The sequence below is a fragment of the Lepidochelys olivacea genome, assembly GCF_965140295.1.
Source record: "Lepidochelys olivacea isolate rLepOli2 genome assembly, chromosome: 1".
Lineage (NCBI taxonomy): Eukaryota > Metazoa > Chordata > Testudines > Cheloniidae > Lepidochelys > Lepidochelys olivacea.
Window position 1 is genome coordinate 337,230,322 of NC_140411.1, and position 13,356 is coordinate 337,243,677.

At 43.4% G+C, this 13,356-nt stretch overlaps 1 protein-coding gene across 6 annotated transcripts in view; it reads right to left on the minus strand.

Moving 5' to 3' along the window:
• LOC311525190 (uncharacterized protein) overlaps positions 1–13,356 on the minus strand; it is a 277,462-nt gene that overhangs the window by 138,192 nt on the left and 125,914 nt on the right. For 3 of the 6 annotated variants that reach the window (XM_084637090.1, XM_084637089.1, XM_084637091.1), the window contains exon 1: positions 734–1,198. The exons of 2 other annotated variants lie outside the window; for them this stretch is intronic. The gene's annotated coding sequence lies outside the window, so the exon portion shown is untranslated. Of the gene's footprint in view, positions 1–733; positions 1,199–13,356 lie in introns of those variants that run through there. One more of the 6 variants, XM_084637093.1, reaches the window with a different exon arrangement.

Below are 13,356 nucleotides of genomic sequence, written 5' to 3' on the forward strand. Positions count from 1 at the left end.
ATGGGCCCAGCCAGCCCTGCCCCGCAATACCTGCAGCCTGTACTAGGCCTGGAGGGAGAAGAAAAGGAGAGAACCTGTCTCAGTTGGGGGCTAACTTGGGAAGAAGCAGGAGCTAGCTGCCTCCCTGCATGAGGGGAGCATCAGCATGAGCCTGACTGCTGGGACAGTCACCGGGAAGAAGCGCTGCGTCCCTGACCGAGGGGACACTGCTGAGAAGACAAAGGAGCATGTGAGTGAACTGAGTGAATGAACTCTAGAGACATTGTGGGTTAGGCCCCTCCATTCTCATGTCTGCCTTGCCCAGAGGGACCTGAGGCCATGGCACGATGCCATAAAAGGCCCACAAGGTGGGTGTTGCTCAAGTTGAGCCACTACAGACTGGATTATAGTGACCGTGCCCTACACTGAAGAGACAGGGGTAGGAAGTAACCCAGGGCAGCGGACTTAGTCTCTCTGCTGGAAGGACCTGCTGATGTTGCTTCACACAGGGCCCTGGGCTGGAACTGTTACCCAGAGTTTATGAACCCAAAGCTCTTGGTAAGTTTTACTCTTGGTGTGAAGGCGACAGGAAACAAATCAATGGAGACACGGCCATCCAGCCGATAGGTGGCTGGCAGAAACAGCACAACAAGAATGCTCTCACATAAAGCATTACTTTGTTTAGTCTCCAACACCTACACACGTCCGCAACAGGTTAGTAAAACACCCCCAAAAATCCCAGATTCATATTTACCCACAGTCTTGACTCGAGGAGGTCTTGAGTGGATAACTGCAAACATCCAGTGGCCAGCCTTCCATCCGCAGGGGCACTTGAGAGGTGTCCAAGCATTCAAGTGTCCATCGAGCTCAGATTTCTTCCTCTTTTTGTACCCAATTTGTTAATATTACGTAGCTTGTTCATCAAAAAAACAAAAACTGCTGAGCTGAAGCTAAGGCTGTATATACACTAGCACTTTTGTCAGTCAGGGGTGTGAAAAGAACCACACCCCGACTGACATAAGTTTCACTGACAAAAGTGCTGATGTGGAGAGCGCTATGTCGGCAGGAGACACTCTCCCGCCAACATAGCTCCCGCCACTCGTTGGGGGTGGTTTAATTATGCCGGCAGGAGAGGAGCTACACGGAGACCTCACTGCGGCACAGCTGTACCGCTACATCTGTAAGGTCTGTAGTGTAGACATAGCCTTAAAGTGTGGAGTTTTGCAGCCTGTAGTTTTCCTTCAGATAACCAGCTGTCGTTCACATAGCAATAGTTAACTATTGCCAGACTTTCCATCTTGAAAAACTGCATGCTTTGGAAAAATAACTTAGGTCAGGAGGGCAGAGGGTCATGTTTACTCCTCAAAGTCAGTCACTTCACTCTCCCCTCCTGGTCTGTTAGTTGTGCTAAGGTTTCAGAAAGGCCTTCTTTTAGCTGCTTTCAGCAATAAGCAAAACAATTGGAATTCCAGCTGCTGGTCGTGGTTTGAGCGTGATACTGGGCTCTAGGCTATCAAAAATATGCTCCTATGGAACCTGGTGAAGAGGGAGAACTCAGGTCCCCCTACCAGACCTCCTTATAGACTGAATCAGCTCTGCTATGGAAGCAAGAGGCTGAAAGTTAGGTGCACGAATCACTAGGCTTCCTGACCCTCCAAGCACCCTATTACAGTTAGATTTTTGCTTGTTGCAATTTTCAGCTTGGATTATTTACTTACAAGGAAATAGTTTTCAAGGACAAAAACTGCTGTTTGCTAAGTGAACTTAAAACACTTGAAGTTAGTGGGGAGCTTTATCTAGATAAGGACTGGAATATTTCACCCACAGTCTTAATTACTATAATAACGATCTGTGGAGCCAGTAGCACTGCCTGTACTTAAGGTTTATGCATATAGACACACATTCACAACTAAGAGTGAACTGAACTTGCCAGTTTTAGCAATGAATCACTTAAAAAAAATATTCCACCCCAGCTCTATTCCGTCCTGTACCAGTGACAGGTTTAAGGTCCAATATCTTGCAACCCTTCAGGAGCTATATGCCCTTGGAGGAAATTCTGAAATATCATACATTAAAATAATGGCCTCTTAGGCATAGAAATGCTATAGTCTCCCTCACAGGCCTGTACAGTTAATATCACATTATCACTGAGAGCTGGATTTACAGGCAGAGGGATAAGAAAAATAATACCAATAAAGCAGCTAAACTGAGAGGAAAGATGGTCTTGCAGTTAAGATGGCATACAGAATACACTTATAAAGTTTGTGAACGATACCAAGATGGGAGGGGTTGCAAGTGCTTTGGAGGATAGGATTAAAATTCAAAATGATCTGGACAAATTGGAGAAATGGTCTGAAGTAAACAGGATGAAATTCAATAAGGACAAATACAAAGTACTCCACTTAGGAAGGAACAATCAGTTGCACACATACAAAATGGGAAATGACGGCCTAGGAAGGAGTACTGCGGAAAGGGATCTGGGGGTCATAGTGGACCACAAGCTAAATGTGAATCAACAGTGTAACACTGTTGCAAAAAAAGCAAACATCATTCTGGGATGTATTAGCAGGAGTGTTGTAAGCAAAACACGAGAAGTAATTGTTCCGCTCGACTCCATACTGATTAAGCCTCAACTGGAGTACTGTGTCCAGTTCTGGGTGCCACATTTCAGGAAGGATGTGGACAAATGGGAGAAAGTCCAGAGAAGAGCAACAAAAATGATTCAAGGTCTAGAAAACATGACCTATTAGGGAAGGTTGAAAAAATTGGGTTTGTTTAGTCAGGAAAAGAGAAGACTGAGAGGGGACATGATAACCGTTTTCAAGTACCTAAAAGGTTGTTACAAGGAGGAGGGAGGAGAATTGTTCTTAACCTCTGAGGATCGGGCAAGAAGTAACGGGTTTAAATTGCAGCAAGGGAGCTTTAGGTTGGACATTAGGGAACGGCCAGTGGTGGAGTGGGTGAACGGCCGGCAGTGGAGCAGCCGATGGTGGAGTGAGTGAGCGGTGGCAGAGCAAGCAGCTGATGGAGTGAGCGGTGGCAGCCCAACCAAGGCAGAGTGAGCCAAGCAGCCTTCCCCCACATGTGCGAGATGAACTCATGCCAATGCACCTCTGAACTTTGGGTCTTCATTGACCAAGGAAAACAATTGTGAGTGGCACATTGAAGGAACTTTTGTTGGTTGGACTTTCTCGCCTCAATGTGAGAACGTGAGGCAGAGGACATTGCTCAAAGTACTCTGAGGTGGGTGTTTTGTGCCTGGTCATATGCTTCTGAATCATGCTTGCAGTGTTTTCCAAATTAATGGTGGGTTATATGTCCCTATTTATTAAAAGATTATTTTCTATACACAGACTCAGTGCTTGCAAAAAGGGAAGTATTGCCTATTAGAGGCAGCCATGGGTGGTGTGTAATTTTCCCATGTTACTTATCCAGGTTTCCCAGGTGCTTGAGCTGGTTCTGGGTTGTATTGTTAAAAAGGAACTGCTAGATATTGAACCCAACCCTTGTCACTGGTGATTCAACCTGGCAGAAGGGTTACACTAATGAAGTGTGGACTTATAGGCCACAAGCATGACTGAATTACAGCAATACATTTTCATGATCCCACCCAGCGCGACAGCTTTGCTAAATTTTGCAAATGTTTCTGCTAAACAAATCTGTCTAGGGAAACAGTTATGCATAAAAACAGACAGTTCCTAATTGGATGTATTTTTTCCAGTTAGTATCTGCATACCAGCTTCTCACTGATACACGTGCTTGTAAGTCAAGGCAGCACATGATTCTAGTCAAGCTATCTGACAGAAGTTGCATGATGGAAGCTGATCAGGGACTCTTAATACACTACTACAACTCACCTAAATGAAATTCTGACAGATTTAAAGAAGCAAAAGCAAGAGTGAGGGATCTTCTGAACCTCTTTCCAAGGCAGTCAGTTCTCTTCCATTTGATTTAGCACTGCCTTCTGCAAGACACTTATCAAAAGCTTGCTGATGAGATGAATCTTGTTGATTTGATGGTCAATAAAATGGATTTAGGCTAAAGCAACTTTGATTATGTTCCTTTGGAATGATAGGCTGTTATTTAATTGAGGTTGTAATGGCTGCAAAGTGTCATGTTTATTTAACTAGGGAGGAGAAAAATCAGCTACTGCAGTCTGCTATTGGGAAGCTCAGGTGGGACTAAGAACTCAGATGGCATTATTAAGGGATGGACTGGAATGCAAGTACAATCCATTCTGTCAGGCATGTCAAACAGCCTCTGTACAACGTGCTCTAATTTAGGTTTTCAATAAAGGAGGTAGGTAGAGCGACAGCAAAATGGATTTTATTTTCGGCACTGAGTCTACTAGCTTGAAGCAATGAGAGTAAATCATCCTAATTCTATACTGCACTGTCCAAAGCATTTTCTCACTAGATTCTGCACGGATTACCTTGAAATGAGATGGCAAAGCTGGCAGCTCAAAATACCATGGTGTAGGTCATAGACTTAGTAAGTAGGGTATCTCAGAGAAGATGAAGCAGCCGCTTCACTTGCTGTTGGATTTAATCAATAAAAGGTCCACTCTTTGTTGAGCTTCTGATTTTTAGTCTGCGGGAATCAAAACGCATATGTTTGTAGTGGTTCTTCTCAATCAGCCAAGAAGAGGAAAAACCAGAAATAGCCTAGCATGGGCAAGACGTCTAAAGGTATTTGAGCCGCTAAAATAGCATCTAGTCACCCAAGAAAATGAATAAAGGGCAGTTTGGTACACAGGGGATATCTAAAAAGAGACATGAAGGGCAGATAGGCTAGGATTTTCAAAAGCAGTCAGCCTTGTCCAAGATCTGCTCCCACTGAAGTCAACTCCTATTAGAGCTGATTGGAACATTTTCGGTTAAATGAAATTCCGTCAAAATATGCTGTTCTGTCAATGCCAAAATGTTTCACGTAGACATATCAGTTTCAGTAACATTTTCGCCAGGAAGCCTTTTAAGATCCGCTCTCTGGTCACTTCTGATGAGAGAGAAAAGAAAGGAACTGAAAACTTTCGCTTCGCAGTCTGCAAGCGGCCACTGCAGCACAATGGTAAAAGCATTTGAAAGGTTTTGTTTCCATTCCAGTGCAGAATGAAAACAAATTTTGAAACCTCAAAAGTTGTGAAACAGAATTGCCGCCCTCTGGAAAGCTCTACTCCTATTAGAGTTAGGTCAATGCTTAGTGCTTCTGAAAACCCCAACCCTATTTTCTAGGAGTCTGTCACCAAGCACTGAGCCCTTAGGTGCCTCAGTGGTATTGGTTTGTCCACTAAAGATTCCAAAGCAACTTATTAGGTGGCCAGTAATGTGTAATTGTTTCCTTGCACTCCCCCCGTCTGTCTGTTTCTATTCACCTGTTCTCTCTTGTCTTATATTTAGATTGTAAGCCCTTTGGGGCAGAGAACAACTTTTGTTCTGTGTTTATACAGCACCTAGCACAGTGGTGTACTGGGCCGCACTGGGTGCGCCTACACCCTATTACAATACAAATAAATAATAATATCTTGTTATTTATTTGCTATGAATATATTTCTTACTTCCTGTGCTTGCAACCAAGTGATTTTCAAAGGAGTTTATAAATCTAAAACAAAATAAAAATACGATTTTGATGTTTTTTAGAAAAATGTTTTAATTTAAGAGAGACAAAAGTTTCTACATCACTACAAAAATGCTCTGCTCCCAGAGTAGCCCTAAAACATCTGATATTCAATGTGGGCTGTCCTTGCAATGTGATTCCTTGGAGCACTCAGTTCAAGATTGGTCCTTCTTACAGTTTCATTAATCTGTCATCACACAGTTTGGTAGAACTGGAAGTCTTAGCTCCAGAGAAGTTCAGCGCTTGAAATGTAGGGTATTGCAATATGTATGAAGCTCTCCTAATGGCATTTCCATAGCTATAACAGCTACAGGATGTTCTTGCATAGTGTTCTTCCTGTTTGCAGTTAATAAAGTTGGCCCCCTTTGTAAACATCTCATTCTAAGTCTTCTCCTCAGGAAAGCTTAAAGATACCAAGAAGGAAGATTAATTCCTACATTATTAACACTTCCCTGCTGAGGGAAGACAGTTTCTGAGCTTTTATTTTAATCAGCCCTAAAAGTATTTCTGAGCCTGGTCATAATGGCTGAGTTTATTGGACATGAGTATCTCCATAATGAATCCTACAAGACGTTATGGAGCAGATTTTTTTCCAACTCTCATTTACCAAAACCTTGGATCATTCAGTTATTCATAGATTCCAAGGCCAGAAGGAACCCTTGTGGTCATCTACTCTGATCTCCTGTATAGCACAGGCCAGTGACTCCCCCAAAATAATTGCTAGATTGGTCCTTCTAACAAAATAATTCCTACATGATAGCTTTTAGAAAAACATCCTATCTAGATTTAAAAATTCCCTGTGATGGAGAATCCACAATGACCATTGGCAAATAGTTACAATGGTTAATTAGCCAAACTGTTAATAATTTACACTTAATTTCCAATCTGAATTTGTCTAGCTTCTACTTCCAGCTTTTGGATCATCTTGTATCTTTCTCTGCTAGAACGAAGAGCCCATTTTTAAACATCTGTTTCCCTTGTAAATATTTAGAGACTGTAATCACGTCACCCTTAGCATTATCTGTGTTAAGCTAAATAGATTGAGCTTTGTGGCAACAAGCCTTATGGATTGGGTAGGGGGAGTGATAGATGTGATATATCTTGACTTTAATAAGGCTTTTGATATTGTCTTACATGACCTTCTCATAACCAAACTAGGGAAATACAGCCTAGATAGAGCTACTATAAGGTGGGTGCATAACTGGTTGGAAAACCGTTCCCAGAGAGTAGTCATCAGTGGTTCACAGTCAAGCTGGAAGGGCATAATTAGTGGGGTCCTGCGGGATCAGTTCTGGGTCTGGTTCTGTTCAATATCTTCATCAATGATTTAGATAAATGGCATATACAGTACAAATTTAACGTTTGTAGGCTATGCCAGCTGGGAGGGGTTGCAAATGCTTTGGAGATAGGATTAAAATTCAAAATGATCTGGACAAACTGGAGAAACGGTCTGATGTAAAGAGGATGAAATTCAATAAGGGTAAATGCAAAGTACTCCACTTAGGAAGGAACAATCAGTTGCATACATACAAAATGGGAAATGGCTGCCTAGAAAGAAATACCACAGAAACGGATCTGGGGGTCATAATGGATCACAAGCTAAATATGAATTAACAGTGTAACACTGTTGCAAAAAACGTTCTGGGATGTACTAGCAGGAGTATTGTAAACAAGACATGAGAAGTAATTCTTCTCATCTGCTCTGTGCTGATTAGGCCACAGCTGAAGTATTGAGTCCAGTTCTGGGAGCCACATTTCAGGAAAAATGTGGACAAATGGGAGAAAATCCAGAGAAGAGCAACAAAAATTATTAAAGGTCTAGGAAACATGACCTATGAAGGAAGACTGAAAAAAATGGGTTTGTTTAGTCTGGAGAAGAGAAGACTGAGAGGGGACATGATATCAGTTTCATAAAAGGTTGTTACAAGGAGGAGAGAGGAAAATTGTTCTTCTTAACCTCTGAGGACAGGACAAGAAGCAATGGGCTTAAATTGCAGCAAGGGAGGTTTAGGTTGGACATTAGGAAAAACTTCCTAACTGTCAGGGTGGTTAGGCACTGGAATAAATTGCCTAAGGAGGTTGTGGAATCTCCATCATTGGAGATTTTTGAGAGCAGTTTAGACAAACATCCTTCAGGGATGGTCTAGATAATATTTAGTCTTGCCAGGAGTGCAGGGGACTGGACTAGATGACCTCTCAAGGTCCTTTCCAGTCCTATGATTCCTTGAGTCTATCACTATAAGGCAAGTTTTCTAATCCTTTAATCATTCTCATGGCTCTTCTCTCCTATTTATCAACAACATTCTTGAATTGTGAGCATAAGAACTGGACACAGTACTGCAGCAGTGGTCACACCAGTGCCAAATATAGAGGTAAAATAACCTCTCTGCATCTACTCAAGATTCTGCTTTTTATACATTCAAGTGTATTAGCTCTTTTGGCCTCTGTGTCACATTTGGAGCTCATGTTCAGCTCAGTGTTCACCAACACCCCCAAATCTTTTTCAGAGTCACTGCTTCCCAGGATAGAATCTCCCATTCTGTAAGCATGACCTACATCTTTGTTCCTAAATATATAAGTTTAGCCATATTAAAGCAAACATTGTTTGCTTGGGTAACGCTGACACACCCTGATCATCGACATCTGGGATCAAACGTGGAACCTCTGGCATGTAAGGCATGAGCTGCTGGTGCATGCGCTAAAAGACACGTCTTCAAACCAAGGTTGTAGCATGCTTATCAATCTATAAAAAGAAAAGGAGGACTTGTGGCACCTTAGAGACTAACCAATTTATTTGAGCATAAGCTTTCGTGAGCTACAGCTCACTTCATCGGATGCATACTGTGGAAAATACAGAAGATGTTTTTTATACACACGAACCATAAAAAAATGGGTGTTTATCACTACAACAGGTTTTCTCTCCCCCCACCCCACCTGGTACCAGCTTTTGTAGTGATAAACACCCATTTTTTCATGGTTTGTGTGTATAAAAACATCTTCTGTATTTTCCACAGTATGCATCCGATGAAGTGAGCTGTAGCTCATGAAAGCTTGTGCTCAAATAAATTGGTTAGTCTCTAAAGTGCCACAAGTCCTCCTTTTCTTTTTGCGAATACCGACTAACACAGCTGTTACTTTGAAACCTGTCATCAATCTATAGCTTGTGTAGGAGCCACTAGATGGGGACAGAGCACCACACCAAGCAGCATGGGTTACATACTTCCCGTAGCTGAGGAAGCACATCCTGAGCTTCAGAGACTTCCTAGTTGATATCCGGGACGAACCCCCACTTGTAACACCGAGAGACCCCAGTCATCATCGGCCGGGATCAAAACTGTTACCTTTGGATCTTAACACTGCTACTGCATGATCTAAAAGATCCTCGTCTCTTAGCCACAGGTGTAACAGGCTCATCAATCTCTAGGTGGCCTAGCTGCCACTAAAGGGATTCAGTGCGCAACATCAAGCAGGGATGCGTTCTACTTGGACTCAGTTTACCAAGCAATCCAGCTCACTCAGTATCAGTGACCTATCCTCTTCATTATTAACCACTCCCCCAATTTTTGTTTCATCTGCAAACCTTGAGTAATGATTTTATGATTTCTTCCAGGTCATTGATAAAAATCTTAAATAGCACAAGACCAAGAAGCAATCCTTGTGGGACCTCACTAGAAACACAACCGCTCAATGATGATTAAGGTTACGATTTTGTCACGAAGGTCATGGAAGTCACAGACCCGCAACTCTTGGCCCCCCAGGGCAGTGTGGGGGAGTCACAGCTCCCAGCCACCATGGGTGGTGCAGGGATGCTCAAACCACAGCTCCCAGACGGGGCCCACACAGCTGCCCAGCACCGTGATTTTTTCTTTATTGCTCGCAACCTGTCCATGACTTTTATTAAAAATATCAGTGACAACATGGGGAGGGAGAAGGCTTCAGCACCCATCACTGCTGTGGCTCTGGGGTCAAGAAGGAAGCAGAAACCAGGAGCAGGCAGGAATGCAGGGCTCAGAAGTCAGGAGGGATCCATCATAGCCAGTGGCATTGGAACAATTTTTATAGTGGGGGTGCTGAAAGTCACCGAACAAACTCTAAACCCTGTATATGATGGAAACCACTTCAAGCTAGGGGGCACTGCTGCACCTGCAGCACCCCTAGTTCCAGAACCCCTGAGAGTAGCAGGCAGCCAGCCAGAGATTCCTCTAGTAGCTCAGACAATTTCCTCTTGTTACTTCCCGGTTTATATAGCACTCGTCAGCCAATCAGGGGGTTAGATGTTACCAACCAGAACCTCTGAGAGTGGGGCCCTCTGCGAGCTAACCCTTTCCTGGCCCCTTCCCTGGTTACTCAGGTGAGCTGCTGGATAGTAGTCATGGCCTGAACACTGCCTGGGGTTCCATAGGCCGTGGCTTGAGGCCAGCAAACCATCACAGTTCCATTGTTAGGATTCTTTTTGTTCCTAATATACTTGAGAAACCCCTTGTTATCCTTAACTCCGTTGACCCTAGATTTCTCCTTATTTCCCTTATAAATTTTCTACAATTTCTAGCTTCCAATTTATAGTCATTTCTATCAATTTCCCCTTTTTCCATTTGTTAGAGAGAGAGAGAGAGAGAGAGATCACTTCCCCTCTAATCCAGGTTGGTATTTTAACCAATATGGCCTTCTTCCTCAATTGTGGAATTGTGGCTTTTGGGGCATCTAATAAAGTGTTCTTACACAACTCCCAGTTGTCATTCAGATTTCTTCTTCATGGATGGTTTCGCTCATAATTGTTTTCAGCTTTGTGAAACTGGCCCTTTAAAGCACCAAATATATATATATATATATCACTGGTCTGACTTTATTTCATTTGCACGGTATAAATGTGATCAAGTCAGAATCACATGTACCTAAGTTACCATAAACTTTTATGTCTGTGATCACTTCCTCTTTATCTGTCAAAATGAGGTCCCCTGGGTTGGATTTTGGTTTAGGAAAGTTATTCTATAATATTTAGAAATTCCAAGGATGTTTTAGTACTGTCAGCATGAGACCTCCAGCATATGTCACTCAAATTGAAGTCCCCCATGATCATGCAGCCTTTTATCCTACACATTATAGATAAGTGCATAAGGAGGCGATCATCCAGTTCCCTGGTGTTATTTGGTGGTCTGTAGCAGACACCAGCTAGTACCCCGTGCCACTTTCTGGGGTTGTCCAGAACTGTAGGTCACCATGTTACCCCAACCCTGCCTCAGCAAGAAAGAGACTTGTTGGTGCTAAACTGTGTGTCTGTTTCCTAACAGTCAGTTAAACACCCAAACAAACGTCTCAGGACTCTTCCAGCCCTTACTTTGTCTTTCAGGTTAACTCTTGTGTGCCCCAGTACCTGAACCCCCAGAACTAATCCCTTGGAGTGTCCAGCCCCTGGCACTAGAAACAGTAATCACCAGGTAAGCTATTCCCAAGGAGACAATGTACACACAGCTGGAAGGTTACAACTCAGGATCAGGTCCTTTATAACAACACAGCACTGTAACCTATTTATGGTGAAAACATATATAAGTTTAACAAAGAACAGAGATTCACACATTCAAATGAGTATTGAGCAGGAATAATGGAAACAAATAGTTACAAATAAAACAAAAGTATAACATGCTTTCTAGAAGGTAAAACTTAATATACTACAACACTTGTATAAAGTAGTTTCTCACTCTCTAAGTCTTTCGATACAGCTTCCTAGTTTTCAGTCAATCTAGGATCCATTCCTTCACATTGCCCCCCTCCATCAAGGATGTTCCTCAATTAAATAGATCACAGGGTGTTGTTCTTGAACACCCCTGTGGTAGTCCAATAGACCTTTGAAATGCATTCCTATTTATTCCCCAGTATGTTGGCGCCAGGCTGAGTTCACATTCTCCTGTCAACCTGTTTTTTCCTGTTGACTTGACAGGCAAATATAGCTCCCATTGTTTTTTGGCTAACAATGCTTAATCTACGTATGACAGAGATAATTACCTTTTCTCTGATCTGGAAGAAACCTGTTTCTCCTTTTGTTTGGTTACAGACCTTAAAGCCTTTAATATTAGTAGGTATGCATCATTCCTCATGCAGTGTTAATACATACACTTCACAATGATATTAATGACCACTGTGTCACCAGCATTCATTTGATACATCACATGACACTCTTTGTAGGTAAATACTAAGACAGCTATGTGTTAGGTGTAGTCAGTTTATCAGGCCTGATAGGAATTGCTGACAGAACAATGATCCCTTTGTCAGTTGGCATTGAGGGGGTCTTATGGTCACAACTCCATCTTGTGCTTTATCTGTTAGGACATTGATCCATAAGCATTCAAGATCATTTTCTTCTGAGTTATCAGTGACTCGGAAACAGGTAATGCCATTTTTGACATAGAGTGCCACTTCTGCTCCCATTTTTCCCACTTGATCCTTCCTAAATAGGTTATAACCATTGATTTTAACATTCCAATAATATGAATAATCCCAACAGGTTTAAACATTCTTCTTCTTCAGCATGCTTCCGAGGTCACTAAACTGTTATCTGTGAGATATCCTATCATGCAGTGTCATTAGTGCCGATATCACCAATAGATCCTTAGTCATTGACTTTAGAACTCTATCCAATCTTAGAATGATGTTTCATGTCTTGGCTACAGGAAGACAGCACACCATCCTATTGTCTGCCTGTCCCTTGCAAAATGTTCTTTTGATTCTTCCGAGTATGGCATCTCCAACAAGGATTCTCTGTCTTTCTTGGATGGTTGGATAACTCGTTGTGGGCAAGCTTAAATGTTTTATATGTTGGGACAAGCTGTCATCCACAGGTGTGTCCTGTACATCTCTCTGTTCCCTTGGGCCAACTGGATCTTGAGAGATATCTTCCACAATTTCCATGTTGAGGACCTGGAATTGATTGTGAACTTCTAGCTGTGTTGAATTCCCCCTTGTCTTTTTCTGTCCGGTCACCACAACCCACCCTTTTCATCTATCACCAACTGTGTAAAATGCCAACATGACCCAGGGGTGAAAGTAACTTAACCCCAGTTACTGGTACTCTGGAGTCCTGAGCAGGGGGGCGTGGCCTCAACCAGAAGAGGCCGGTCCTTTAAATACCGGGGTTTAAAGGCTCTGGCTGGGAGCCCTGGGGCAATTTAAAGGGCCCCAGGCTCTGGCCACTGCTACTGCAGCGGCACTCCGGGCCCTTTAAATCACTGCCGGAGCCCTGCCACCACTACCCCGGGGCTCCGGCAGTGGGGCTCGGGTGGCGCTTTAAAGGGCCCAGGGCTCCCCCCAGCAGCCGGAGCCCCAGGCCCTTTAAAGCGCTGCCGCCGCCCTGCCGCCGCTACCCCGGGTCTCCGGCAGCGGGGCTGGGCGGGGCTTCAAAGGGCCTGGGGCTCCCCACAGCAGTCGGGGAAGCCGGTCCGGTCTGGCATGGCATACTGGCTCTTGCCAGTACGCCATACCGGACTGGACTGGCTTACTTTCACCTCTGGCATGACCTCTTGCCTCTGGTTGTTACACAGTGCCAGGCCTCCTCTCTGACTTCCTCTTTCTCCAGCTCCTTGGTGGACAGCTTCTTTCTTCCTTGAAGCTGGGGAACTGATGATTCCAAAATCTGGCTGTCTAGGAACTCCTCAGTTTCTCTGATTCTCAGTAGCGTCTATGCTTGCCCTGCCAATGCAAAAATCTTTTCTTCCAGCAGAGCCGCCAACCTTCACTTCATACACAGGAAGTCTCTTTTTGGTCTCAAGTGGA